At 51.8% G+C, this 14401-nt stretch overlaps 1 protein-coding gene across 3 annotated transcripts in view; it reads left to right on the top strand.

The window, feature by feature from the left end:
* ECE1 (endothelin converting enzyme 1) overlaps positions 1 to 14401 on the top strand; it is a 130008-nt gene that overhangs the window by 13622 nt on the left and 101985 nt on the right. The gene's annotated exons all lie outside the window — the stretch shown is intronic.

Raw genomic sequence — 14401 nt, 5'->3', positions numbered from 1 at the left:
ACACACACACACACACACACACACACACGGCTCAGGTGGGCTGGAGCTGTGCTGTCTGCCTCCAGCCCACATTGGGTTGGGGAAGGTGGAGACACAGACAGGCAGTAAGTACAGGCCCCAGGGGAAAGGCTGGGTGGCTCCCGCCTTCTGCATCGGATGGCTACCATGCACCACCAGTACCTGTTTGTTCAGCGTGACCTAGTGGTTAAGACCAGGAGCCATGGGATTAACTTGAGCTTGAACCCTGGATCCGCTGCTAAATTGTCACAGAGGACTTTTAGCAGGCGTGTCTTCCTCTCTGAGCTTTGGATTTCCCGTCTGCGAAGGGAGGATAACAGTCCCTCCCAGGACGATTGCAAATGTTCAGAGAAGCATGCATGGCGCGTATTTGGTGCTAGACTCAAAGAATTGGATGACACTAATATTGTAACAGTGTTGACACATGTCCCGAATTCTTTAGGTTTGTTCCTCTTTCCATAGCTGTTCTTAGAAACTTTCTTCTCCATCCACCCACCCCATCTCCATCCTCTGTTTCCAAGGCCCCCTTCCCTCTAACTCCTCCCCTAACTGCCTTCTCCCAGGGTCACCTTGGACTGAAATCTTTCTCTCCCTCCCCTGCCCACTCCTCACCTCCCTTCTCCTCCTTTCTCCTCCCCACCTCCCTCCACAGATCAAGAGTTCAATCTCTGACCCAGCCTGCCTCGGTTTGAATCCCAGCTCTGCCATTTACCGGAGCTGCCTGAGGCAAAGTACTTAATTCTTAGCCTCTATTTCTGCATAAGTAAAATGGGAATAATGAGAGTGCCAAAGTTAGAGAGTTGTTTAAATGAGCGACCAGATTCTTGTAAAGTGCTAGGATCAGTGCCTGCCTGATCCCAGTAAGTGCCGAATAAATGTCACCTGATTTATTACTAGGCAGGGTTTTGCTGGAGCAGAGCCCCTGCCTTTTCATCTCTGCGTTCCCAGCGCCTGGCAAGGATGGGATTGGAAGGGATGCAGGTCTCTAGGGGTTTGCACCATGGCATTGGAGAGTCGCTTTCCCAGTAAAGCAGGCTCCCCAGAAAGGCTGCTTGGGGGCTCGGGCCACGTCTTAAACTTGTCTTCCCCTCTGAGCTTTGGATTTTTCCCACAACCCTGCTATACACCACTGGGTGCTGGGGATGGGGTTGGAGAGGGGGCAGTAAGGCTGCTCTTAGTGAGCTCAAGTCCATGGAGGAAAGTTGGGCAAACTGACTCCGATACTATCAGAGAATGATCAGCCCAGGGCTGGCAAGTTGCTTCTGAAGAGCCTTCTAGAACTGGTGATGTTTGATGTTTCCTTGTGGGGAGTGACATCACGGTAACTTCTGCCTGCGTTAGGACTTCATGCTGTCATCCTCTGTTCTTTCCTGCCCACAGCGTTTACCAGTCTTAGCGGTCACGTGATGATAGCGTTTATTGAGTGTTTGCTGTGTGCCAGGTGTAGCACTGTTATGTTGTAAATTTACTTAATCTTCACATCAACCCTATGAGGGACTTACTATCATTATTCCTGTTTTGTAGGTGGGAAAACTGAGGCACAGAGAGGTAATCTGTCTCTCTTCTCAGTCAGTAACTGGCAGAGCTAAAGTTGAACCTGGGCAGTTTTGGCTACAGAGTCCACATTCTTTTTTTTTTTTTTTTTTTTTAACCGGAGTCTCACTCTGTCACCCAGGCTGGAATCTGATGGCACCATCATGGCTCACTGCAACCTCAACCTCCCAGACTGGGGCAATCCTCCCACCTCAGCCTCTTGAGTAACTGAGACTACAAGCGTGCACCACCACACCTGGCTACTTGTTTAAGTTTTTTTTAGAGACAGGGTCTCACTATGTTGCCTAGGCTGGTCTCAGACTTAGGGCTCAAGCCATCCTCCAGCCGTGAACTCCCAAAGTTTGGGATTACAGGCATGAGCCACCTGCCTGGCTGAATCCACCTCGTGCTTCCTCTGTAACCGACTTCTGCCGGCTGGTCGTAGTCCTTGTGACCAGCCAGCCTCATGGACTCTAAGCGCTTCACCCTCCATGAGCGTCCTTTGCAGCAGCCATCAAAAGTGAAGAAATTAATCTCAGGTCTTCCTGTATGGCCTGCCTTCAGCATCAGCACAGGGGCGAGGAGATACGGACCTTCAAGGAAGTGGGTGTGGAAATTTAAGGCCGAGGAAAGAAAGGACCTGAGTCAGGGGGAAGAAGAAGGATTAGCATAGGAAGCATTTAATGGGGAGAGAAAGGAAACTCAGAAGGCTGAGAAAGTTGGAATTCAAACTAAACCAACATTTGCTGAGTACATTTCCTGTGCCAGGCATGGCAGAGTCGGGGCCTGCCAGGAGCTCCCAGGCCTGTGGGGGAGATAGACAAATCAGCAGGTAAATTGCCGAATAGTATTTGGTTGAGTACAGCCAGGCTTGGTAGCTCAGGCATGGTAGCTTAGCCTGTAATCCCAGACCTTTGGAAGGCAGAGTTGGGTAGTTCACTTGAGGCCAGTCTGGCCAACATGACAAAACCCCATCTCTACTAAAAATACGAAACAATTAGTTGGGCATGGTGGCATGTGCCTGTGGTCCCAGCTACTCAGGAGGCTGAGAATCGTTTGAACCCGGGAGGCAGAGGTTGCAGTGGCTCCAGCCTGGGCGACAGAGGGACACTCTGTTTCAAAAAAAAAAAAAAAAGTATTTGGTGAGTATGTGGGCAGGGAGAAGACCCAGAGGCATAGATCACTAACTTGGCCCAGTGAGGTGATATTTGAGTTGGGTCTTGAGGATGAGTAGGAGTTTGCCAGCTAGGCAGAGCTAATAGTAGCAGAGCCAGAATTTAAACCTGAACAGTGTGGCGCCAGAGTCTGTGTTCTTGCCTACTGTGGCATGCTTGGCCCTGCTGCCCTCCAAGGCCTAGCCTTGGGAGATGAGACTCTCTGGGTCCTGGGTCACTCCATGCGAGCCCTGAACAACCACCCAGCCAATTTCCTATCCAATCCTTGCTTTTGCTCTTTATAAACTCCTGCTTTCTCACCCTTCTGCAAGGGTGGTTGGTATTTGACTAGCCTTGCAGGGAGTCTCTATCCCTCTAAGGATTTGTGGTGTCCTGAGAAGGGTACACAGATTCCACCCCAGTTCTCCTGTGGCAGGTAGGAGGCACAGAGAGACAGAGAAGCATTTCCTGTTTTGTTTTTCTACTGTTTGCCTGAGCACATGAACTGTGCTTTGCATAAGGCACCTCCTCAGATCATTGTAACAACCCTGGCAGATAGAGGTAATTTACTGCCATTTTAAGCAAGAGGAAGGTGACTCACAGAGGTTGAACCATGTGTCCAAAGTCACACAGCTAAGCAGGTAAGTAGAGGGACTGGAATTTGCACCTCAATCTAACTGCAAGGCCGGTGCTTGTGACTCTTGTTTTTAAGCCATTAGGAAGAACAGTAGGTTCTGAAGGCCATACACCTTCCTGGTGACTCTCACCTCTGTACTGGTGATCAGGACGCCAGGAATTGCAGGTTAGCGGTAGCAAGCACAAGGTTGCATTGACTTAGTGCTTCTCAACCAGAATGTGCATGAGAATCAGCAGAAATGCTGGTTACAAATGCAAGTTTCATTGCCCTCATCCTAGAGGTTCTAACTCAGTAAGTATGGGGGAGGGTCCAGGGACCTACATTTCCAGCAGACTGCCTGATTCCAATGCTGGTGGACCATAGAACATGCTAGAAATCCTAATTTATTACATGTATTTTCTGGGCCCAACACTATCCTGGGTACTTTATTTGGTCACTTCAGCCATCAAATATCGCCTGGTGGGGGAAATGGATGCAAAGGGAGGCGGGAGTCTAGAGAGAAATCCCCGCCAGTCATGATGAACAGCCAGCATGTCCAAAGCATTAATTCAACCTTTGGATCAACTGGATGAGGAAACTGAGGCTCAGAGAGGAGGCACCTTGCCCAAAGCTTGTCGTGGCAGAGCTGCGATTAGAAAGCAGACTCCTCAGCTGCTGAGGCCTCTGTTCTTCCTAATACCTCACTACCCCAACATGGTTGCTTTTGTACACTCCCACACAGAGATTCTTTTTTTTTTTTTGAGTTGGAGTTTCACTCATGTTGCTCAGGCTGGAGTGCAGTGACATGATCTCAGCTCACTGCAACCTCTGCCTCCCAGGTTCAAGTGATTCTCCTTCCGCAGCCTCCCAGTTGCTGGGATCACAGGTGTGCACCATCACACCTGGCTGATTTTTTGTATTTTTAGTAGAGACGGGGTTCACCATGTTGGCCAGGCTGGTCTTGAACTCCTGACCTCAGGTGATCCTCCCGCCTCAGCCTTCCAAAGTGCTGGGATGACAGGCATGAGCCACCATGCCTGGACTACACACAGATTCTTGGGGCATCTGCCAAATACCACCACAGGTAAATGTGGGATGATCAGTGGTGGCAATAGCTACCATTTCCTGAGCACCTGCTATGTGCTGGCCACACAGTCTAGAATGGTCAGCAAGCAGGCATGGTTTTGGATAATTGCACAGATCTCTAATTATGAGCAGGTTGCTATGGGAGTTTATGTCAGAGGAGCCATTCCCGGCAGAGAGCAGGAGCAGGGAAGATGTCCTTGAGGAAGAAGGATTTGAGAAGAGATCTGAAGGATGTGTTAACTAGGCAAAGAAATGGATAGAAGAAGATTCTAGGCTGTGAGAACAGCATGTGCAAAGGCCCTGGGGTGAGTGACCTATAGCAGCAGTCCCCAACCTTTTTTGGCACCAGCCTTTGTGGAAGACAATTTTTCCATGGACAGGGTAGGGAGAATGGTTTCCCTTATGAGCGTCTAACTAAGCCAGTACATGAAACTGTTCCGCCTCAGTTCATCAGGCTTAGTTAGATGCTCATAAAAAATACACAGCCTAGATCCCTGGCATGTGCTGTTCACAATAGGGTTTTTGTTCCTATGAGAATCTAACGTCATGCTGATCCAACCGAAGGCAGAGCACAGGCAGGAATGTTCACCGACAGCTCACCTCAACAGGCCATGGATTGGCATTGGTCTGAGGCCCAGGGTGTTGGGGACCCCTGACATAGCTGCAGACCAGGTGAGGCTTTATTTTCTTCTATACCAAAAGACTCCATTTGTGCCCTCAAAATAAGAAAAGGCAAAAATATGTAATAAGTAAGGTGGGGGATCTCCTGGCTCTGGAAGGGGCGTCAGCAGGGAGCTAAGGAGGATCCAACTTGGCTTGAGCGGGGAGGGCAAGTGTGGCATCGGAAGATGGTGGCTTTGCCTAGGCCAGTGGTAGTGGCGAGGGAGAGGCAGACAGAGAAACTAGTGGAGTGGGCGGGGCCTGGTGATGGATTGGAGCGGGGCAGGGGATCAGCTCATTGCTTTGACAAATGAGAACATAGAGCCCAGAAAGGTTGCGTGAGCTGCTGGAGTCACAGCCCAAGCATCAACCCAGATGCTGAGCTGGAGCCTCCCAGCCCAAGGCCTTCCAGCCAAACTCGGACTCGGGGGCCCCAGATTCCTGGCAGCTGCTCTGGCAGCGTCCTTCTTCCCAGCCTCCTGGTGGCTGCACCCCTCCCCATGCCCCTGCTCCCTGCAGAGTCTGGCAGCTTCAAGGGATTCGGGTGCTTTGAAGCGTCTACAGGGAGGGCAGCACTGTGACATCCAAATTCTTTCCGTGTGACCTGTGTGACCCCAGTGAGACCAGGGCCCTCGAGACCCTGTCCTCCCCAGGCTTTGATAGAGTCCACAGAGGTGGGGTTCAGGGCCAGAGCCACTGTGCACACACAGCCCCTCGTGGGAGATCAGGGTATTCCCAGGAATCCAAGGTGATGCCCCTGCCATGAAGAGAAAGAAGGCGTAGGAACCAAAGCTTGGGGAGACCCTCTCTGTGCCCAGTGGGGTCTTCCCAGCAGTAGGGAGCTGCTCCCTATCCAGGCTCTGGAAATGCAGGCTGCTGGCTGCCTTCTTAGGATTTCTGTTTTCTTCCCCGAGGTCACCCCAGTTGACACCTAAGACCTCTGAGGTGCTGCTCAGTTAAATGGATTCTTAGCTCTGCAGGCCTCACCCCACCTCCCTGCCCTGCTCCAAACCACCCCCTTCCTGAGACCTGAGATCGTCATAACTCCCCGTTATGAACCTCATCTCCTTGTACCTGAGCCCCCATTTCCCTTAAGATTTGGATCTTTCTTTGGGGTTCAGGCCCCCCTTTTTTCTTACTAGGTTCTAGGGCCTGCTCCCCACTTAGCCACCTTCTTCTCCCTGGTAATTGCCCCTAGACCCTGGACCTGGGTCTGATCCCTCTCTGAGGACTGAAGGCCCTGCTATCTTAGGGACCAGCACCCCCAACACCAGACTCCACAGTCTAACCCCCAGGGACTTCACCCTTCTCAGCCTGACTGACACACAGTAGGCGCTCAAGAGATGAGTTTGCTTTTGCCACCCCCTCTCCCAGCCCTCCCCCTTTGTGGCCCCTCCTGCACCTCCCCACCCTCCTCCGTGTGGGTATTTTTGCTCAGGGAGCTCGTGCTATGTGGCAGCCGAGCCTGGGAAGCAGCTATTGTTGGCTGAGAACGTGGGGCGGCAGAAGGATGGGGGCTGAGAGGAGGCAGGAAACACGCTTATAGGTCCAGGCCCAGCCCCCTGGTCCCCACACCTCAGTGGGTCCAGGTGAGGCCATTTTAGGACAAGCCAAAGAAACCCCCCTTCCTGCAGCCAGGAGCTCCATTGTGGAAATCACTGTACTAGGGGAAGCTGGCGGCAAGTTTGGAAATGAGGTGGCTGGCGAAAGTGCCACTGGCAGCTTCAGAGAGCAGCCGGGACCCCTCGGGCCTCTGGCTGGCGTTGGGACAGGAAGCAGGACCCCTTGCGTGGTGTTGCTCTGTGGCCGCCCGGTCTCGTTGCTGCTCATGTCTGTTTCATGTCTGCTCCGTGGAGCAGGAGGTGGAAACCACAATCTATCCAGCATTAACTTGGAGCCAGGCCCTGTGCTGAGCAATGAATGCATTGACTCAATTCCTACCTCAGTCGACTCCAAGGAGGTAGGTCCTAGTGTGTTCCCATTTAACAGATCAGGAGGCTGAGGCTTGGCCAGAGGTGAGGTGACTCGGTCAAGGCCACACAACTCCGAGTCTGTTTCTGTAGGCTCCTGTAGAGCATCTGACTTCAAGGCTGAGGGTGTTTTGCTTGCGGCTGAAAAAGACCAAGCACAGCCAGGAGGGAGGAGACCAGCAAAAGAGGATGAGAAGGTTGTGGGGTTGCCCTGCAGGGGAGCAGGCGTGCCCTTTCTGAGGTGGGCACAGGTACCTGGAAGCAAATTTCGATCCGTATGAGGAACTGGTACTGTTCTGGCCTCCAGGCCCTCTGGCCCTTTAATTGTGACGTTACTTCTCACCGCTGGAGGGGAACCCCTCGAGGGCAGAAACCCTGGCTTGTCCTGGCACCTGCCTTGAGCAGAAGCTCAGAGAAAGGTATGTGTGTGGGTGGGGGGGCACCTCGCAGGCTGACGCAGGGAAAGGGTGGGGAGCAGGAACAAGCCATCAGGTGCCACGTTGGTGGTCCTGGAGCCATTTTCTGGTTCATCTGGTCACCAGGGCTACATCTCTCAGTGTTGGGCATCAGCAAATGAAATTGAATCCAGTGCACAAAATTGCACTTTGCAGTTTTGCAACCAGTTTTGACCACCCCCCCATTATGTAGCATGTTTCCTTAGAGAACGAAACCCAGAGCAACATATGTGGGCCCTTCTCCTGGAGAACACTGATACCTCCACCGAAGACGGGGCTTAACGGGAACTGTTTTTCTCCTTCTTTGGTGATTTGTGACTTTTCTTACAGTCCCCAGGTGGCAGTGACTCAGCCATAAAGCTCGTTCAGGAAAGTCCAGAGGAATTTTTCTTCTGCATCAGGTTCAACTTGAGCAGTGCTGGGTGACACCCAGTGACACATTCTGTTGGGGAAAGAGAGGCTGGCACACTCCACTAGCTACTTATCTCTCTGCCATCTCCACCTCCATTTGTCCCTGACTTCCTGGGGCCCAGAGCCATCTCTGCCAGAGCAGGGAGGCCGATTAAGTGACCCTCGGGCTCCTTCTGCCTGATTCAGCGCAGCTCCAGCCCTCTCTGGGGAGAATGAGTCATTTCTTCAACTCTGAAATGTTTCTTTTCATGTGGGAAAGGGGTGGGGGTGGGGAGAGCCCCTCCTGGTGCTCTCCAAACTTGTTCCTCAGCTCTGAGGAGCACTCCAGCCACAGACAAAGGGGTTCTAGGGCAACTCTGGAGGGGGCAGTCAGGCCTGAAGTCAGTAAACCACAGCTGTGGCAGCCATCAGAGTCACCCTGGACGAAGCATACTGGGCTGAGTGGGTGAAGTGTCCCCCTCAGTCCCCCAGTGATGGATGGCTTCTCCCTTGGGGATGGACCTCTGCCCCCTGCTTCCTCTGCCAACCCAGTTAAGAAGGTATATGAGGCTGGGTGAGGTGGTGCACATCTGTAGTCCCAGCTATTTGGGAGGCTGAGGCAAGAGGATCGCTTGAATCCAGGAGGTCGAAGCTGCATGAGCTATGATCAAGCCTGCACTCCAGCTTGGGAAACAGAGTGAGACATTGTCTCTTTAAAACAGAACAGGCCAGGCAAGGTGACTCACATCTGCAATCTCAGCACTTTGAAGCCAGTGGATCACTTGAGACCAGGAGTTTGAAACCAGCCTGACCAATAGGGTGAAAGCCCGTCTCTACTAAAAATACAAAACAAATTATCCGGGCATGATCACGCATGCCTGTAATCCCAGCTACTCTGGAGGCTGAGGCAGGAGAATTGCTTGGACCTGGGAAGCAGAGGTTGCAGTGAGCCAAGATCGTGCCATTATACTCCAGCCTGGGTGACAAGAGCAAAACTCCATCTCAAAACAAAACAAAAGGTATATGGTGGAGAGGTAGCAAAGGGCTCCCGGTTTCCTGGAAGATGCCCTCCCTGTCATCTGCTAACTCCCTGTGGTCTTTGCCACCACCTCCAGGGAGCTTGTGCCAATCCTTATTGATTGGTAGTGCTGCTTCTGAGGATTTGGAAATCTGGCCCTAGTGAGGGAAGAGGTGTGATGGATTAGATGAATTAGTGATGTCTGCCAGGGCCTGGGGAAGGGTGGGCAGGGGTGCTTCTAACTGTCCTCCCTAGAGAGGAGCAGGTAGGCCTGGGTTCAGTGTCATGCTTTACCCCAGTTTCTCAGTAATAACTAGGTATAATTTCTAGGTGACCTTAAGTAAATAATTTTACCTCTTTGAGACTCACTTTTCTTTTTTTTTTTTTTTTTTTGAGACAGAGTTTCGCTCTTGTTACCCAGGCTGGAGTGCAATGGCGCGATCTCGGCTCACCGCAACCTCCGCCTCCTGGGTTCAGGCAATTCTCCTGCCTCAGCCTCCTGAGCAGCTGGGACTACAGGCACGCACCACCATGCCCAGCTAATTTTTTGTATTTTTAGTAGAGACGGGGTTTCACCATGTTGACCAGGATGGTCTCGATCTCTTGACCTCGTGATCCACCCGCCTCGGCCTCCCAAAGTGCTGGGATTACAGGCTTGAGCCACCGCGCCCGGCCAAGACTCACTTTTCTTATCTATAAAACATAAGACATTAACTCCCATGCATAGTTGTGAAAAACAAATGAGAAAATGCAAAGCAACCTCATTTCCTTTGAGTGTTTACTCAAATGTCATTTCTCAGAGAGGCCTTTCCCTATTGAAAATTGCCCCCTCGAGACCAGCCTGGCCAACATGGTGAAACCCCGTCTCTACTAAAAATACAAAAATTAGCCGGGTGTGGTAGTACACACCTGTAATCCCAGCTACTCAGGAGGCTGAGGCAGGAGAGTCATTTGAATCTGGGAGGCGGAGGTTACAGTGAGCTGAGATTGCACTATTGCAGTCAGTCCAGCCTGTGCAATAAGACTGAGACTCCATATCAGAAAGAAAAGAAAAGGAAAGGAAAGAGAAGAAAGAAAAGGGAAGGAGGGAAAGGAAGGAAGGGAAGGGAGGGAGGGAAGGAAGGAAGGGAAGGAAGGAAGGGAAGGAAGAAAAAAAGGAAGGAAGGGAAGGAAGAAAAAAAGGAAGGGAGGGAAGGAAGGAAGGGAAGGAAGGAAGGAAGGAAGAAAGGAAAATTGCCCCATCTCCCATTTTCTGTTTCCCTTTTCTACCTCATTGCTCCCCTCAGTCCCGCCCACAGTCTAACATGCTGCAGGTAAGTTTCATGAAGGCAAGGTTTATTTTACTTTTAGTTTTCTGGGATGAGGTAACACTCTGTCACCCAAGCTAGAGTGCAATGGGGCAATCTTTGTAGTCTCAAACTCCCAGACTCAGGTGATCCTCCTGTCTCAGCCTTCCAAAGTGCTGGGGTTACAGGCATGAACCACCGCACTGGGCCCAAAGCCAAGGATTTTGTCTGTTTTGTTTCCTGCTATATCCGTCTAGAATGATGCTAACATGTAGTAGGCACATGATTTTAAAGAGAATAAGTGGAAAATGAATGAGTGAGTTAATGTGAGCAGCTGGCAGAGTGTCTGGCCTGCGGTCCGGGCCGTGTGTTACTCTGGGAGGTAGGGCCTTTCTCCACCCATGCTCTCAAGGTCAGCTTATCTACTCTTGAGGTTTCATGCTTAATTTTTATATTTGAGCTGCTCATACCAGTGTGTGAGATTGCCTTGGGGAACAGAGTAGGGTACTTGTATCATAAAATAAAAAGATACTGTTTGGGAGTAGACTGCAGAATTGGCACAAATTTTTGAGACTCCAAAGAAAATGAGACTTCAGCTTTTTCCACAGCTTTTAGCTGTGCCCTCAAACCCGCCAGGGGATGGGTTGACTCTCCTCTGCCGTGTGGGTGCTTTGAAAAAGTGTAAGCAGCTGTGTTTTTGGAAATGACCCCAACCACCAAGCCCTGGGACCTGCCCTCCCTCCAAAGCCCCAGTCAGGGGTTTTCACCAAACATGCACGGTTTTCAGCAGAGGGCGGGTCCACGTGCGTCCTCATGGGGGGGAGGGCATGCCCACTTCCCTTGTCAGCCTCCCCGTTTCTCTCTCTCAGCAGAGTGCTAGATCGGAACCACCTGTCCTTCCCGACACCCTTCTCTGTCTGCCCCCTTTCCTTTCCTGTGCCTCTCCTCTGCATTGCTGGGTTCTCTTGTCCTTTTCCCCAGCTATGTTGTTAGGTCAACTTCCAACTCTTCAGGGCCAAACAGTGCCACCGCCCCGGTGTCCCCATCCGCTGTGCCAGCAGTGGCACTGCCATTTTGTTCACAAGGCCTGGAGCCCTGGAGTGTGGCACAGCCCCAACCTGTGCCTCAGCCTGCGCCTTGCACTGGCTAGGCGAGAAGGGCTGGCTGCTCTCCTGCCCTCAGAGAACCCACTGGTGTTTCCATGGCAACCGTGCGGCCAGGCTGCCTGGGCTTCTGCTGGGCTAAGGGCCACAAAGTCCTCCACAGGGTGCCCATGGTTGTGGGAATGGAAGCATTTACTAGAGGTGGGTGGCACTGACCCATCCCCAGTCGTTAGTGAGGGAGCGGCACTCCGGGGTCAGGTGGGGTGTGGGGTCTCCTGGTTTCATCCACACCCCCATCCCCAGTCCATCTCACCGGGAAGCTGCCTTGTCACTTCTTTTTGAGCCTCTGTTTCTTCATCTGTAAAATGGGCATATAATGCTGACTTGAGAAGTTGATCCAACTCCTGACATGAATGAGGTGGAGGCAGCAGTGAGGGAGCCTCAGGCAGAGGAGGAAGGAGACCAGACCTGACCAAAAGGTGCTGGAGATGAAGCTGTGTTTCATTTGGATATGGAAATCAGATCAACCTGCCCCTTCCAGGTGGTCTTGGATGCTTTGAAAGCACTCTTCCCGCTCTCAGCCTCAGTTTCCCCTTCTCTAAATGAAAATAGGCTGGGCACGGTGGCTCACATCTGTAATCCCAGCACTTTGGGAAGCCGAGGTGGGCGGATCACTTGAGGTCAGGAGTTCAAGACCAGCCTGGCCAACATGATGAAACCCCGTCTCTACTAAAAATACAAAAATTAGCCAGGCGTGGTGGTGCATGTCTGTAATCCCAGCTACTTGGGAGGCTGAGGCAGGAGAATCGCTTGAACATGGGAGGCAGAGGTTGCAGTGAGCCGAGATTGCACCACTACATTCCAGCCTGGGCCACAGAGTGAGACTCCATCTCAACAAATAACTAAATAAATAAGAAAATAATTCCTGTGTGACAGGACTGCTGAAAAAATGGAGTAAGATCATAGGGTGCTACAAGCCTGGTGCCTAGTCCAGCACCCTGCAGGTGCTCATTCCACGTTGGTTACCTGTGAAGGCACCCATGGGCCGCTGCACTGGGAATTGTCTTTCCTGTGGCCAGGCTTGGGTCCCCAACAGACTCTCTTCCCAGGCCTGGCTGCTGGGGGCCCCAGGGCTGCTCCTCCCACCGGGGAATTCCTCTGTATGTATTCACACAGAGATTTCCCCAGGAAGCCTGAGCCCCTCTTTGTATATCATCCCAGCTGTTATCTGGCCCTCCCGAAGGCCTATGGCTTTCTGGTTTGTGTTTGGGTTGTTTGTGTGGAGTCTTATCTGTCTCAGAAGCTGGGGTCAGCCTGGGGAAGAGCAAGTTTATGAGCTTTGAGTCAGTGCACGCTGATTTTTGAGTCCCCAGCTCTGCCATGTACTAGCTGTGGAATCCTCGGCAAGTGACACCACGCCTCGGAACCTCGGTTTCCTCCTCTGTGAAGTGAGGATGGTAGTACCTGCAGCGCAGGGTGATCATGAAGATTACGTGGGAAAATATCTGTGCAGTGCCCGGCATGGGGTAGATGATGAGTCAAAGACAGCCTCTTTCCCCTTCTCCAAACCAGGAGGCTCCGGAGCAGCAGGGTCTAGAGGCTCAGACCCAGGGCAAGGGAAAAGCATCACAGGTCCTCAAGGTACCACCAAGGCAGTAGTCAGGGGAGGCTGCTCCCAGGATTCCATGGCCTGGAGGAGGCTGGGGACATCAGGAAGCCTCCCCAGCATGAAGGAAGGGTGGGGAGGAAAGACAGAGATGAGGCTGCCACCCCTGTGGGAGCAAGGGTGAGTGTGGAGGGTAAGAGCGCAGGCTCTGGAACAGGCACATGCTTCCCTCAGGGAGCTGTGTGACCCCCTCTGAGTGACTCAACCTCTCTGAGCCTCAGTTCCCTATCTATGCAAATGAAGGATGATGGCACACCGTATCTCCTGGGGTTGCTGTGAGGCATGATCATACGAGGAAAGTGCTTGGCACAGTCTGGCCAAGAATTTTCTTTTTTTTTTTGAGACGGAGTTTCGCTCTTGTTACCCAGGCTGGAGTGCAATGGCGCGATCTCGGCTCACCGCAACCTCCGCCTCCTGGGTTCAGGCAATTCTCCTGCCTCAGCCTCCTGAGTAGCTGGGATTGTAGGCACGCACCACCATGCCCAGCTAATTTTTTGTAGTTTTGCTAGAGACGGGGTTTCACCATGTTGACCAGGATGGTCTCGATCTCTTGACCTCGTGATCCACCCGCCTCGGCCTCCCAAAGTGCTGGGATTACAGGTGTGAGCCACCACGCCCGGCCAGAATTTTCTGTTTATTTTTAGGCTGTATTCTTAGGACCCAATTGACTTCTTGGCCAAACTCTTCAGTTACTCATAAAACAGTAATTTTTTAAAAAGGCTTATTTCTCCAGCACCTTCCATGAGCCCTGCCGGCACCATGCTTAGCGCCTGCCTCTCATTATCCCATTTGATCGTCACTGTCTTCTGTGGGGTTGGCCCTGTCACCATGCCCATTTATTTTTATTTATCTGTTTATTTTTCAGACAGAGTCTCGCTCTGTCGCCCAGGCTGGAGTGTCGTGGTGCGATCTTGGCTCACTGCAACCTGTGCCTCCAGGGTTCAAGTGATTCTCCTGCCTCAGCCTCCCGAGTAGCTGGGACTATAGGCGCGTGCCACCACACCTGGCTGATTTTTTTTGTATTTTTAGTAGAGATGAAGTTTTACCATATTGGTCAGGCTGGTCTAGAACTCCTGACCTCATGCTGGGATTATAGACGTGAGCCACCGCGCCGGGCCACCATCCCCATTTTATAAATGAAAAGTCAGGTGACCTGCCCGAGCCCACACAGCTGTTGACTGCTGGATCCCAGAGATAGGCTTGGGTGGGGTTAGTGTCTCAGGTATCAGCTGGATGCAGCAAACCTCAAACAGAATCCATGGGGAGAATCTGTGAACAAGCTTGTCCAACCTGCAGCCCAGGATGGCTTTGAATGTGGCTTACCACAAGTTCGTAAACTTCTTAAAACATTATGAGATTTATGCATAAACCTTTTGTTTTTTAGCTGAACAGCTATCATTAGTGTCTTTTATGTGTGGCCCAAGACAATTTGTCTTCCACTGTCTC

Source organism: Sapajus apella, unplaced genomic scaffold (genome assembly GCF_009761245.1).
Source record: "Sapajus apella isolate SASKATOON/1434 unplaced genomic scaffold, GSC_monkey_1.0 scaffold43, whole genome shotgun sequence".
Lineage (NCBI taxonomy): Eukaryota > Metazoa > Chordata > Mammalia > Primates > Cebidae > Sapajus > Sapajus apella.
The sequence above is the reverse complement of the archived record's forward strand: the minus strand, read 5'-3'. Positions and strand labels throughout refer to the sequence as shown.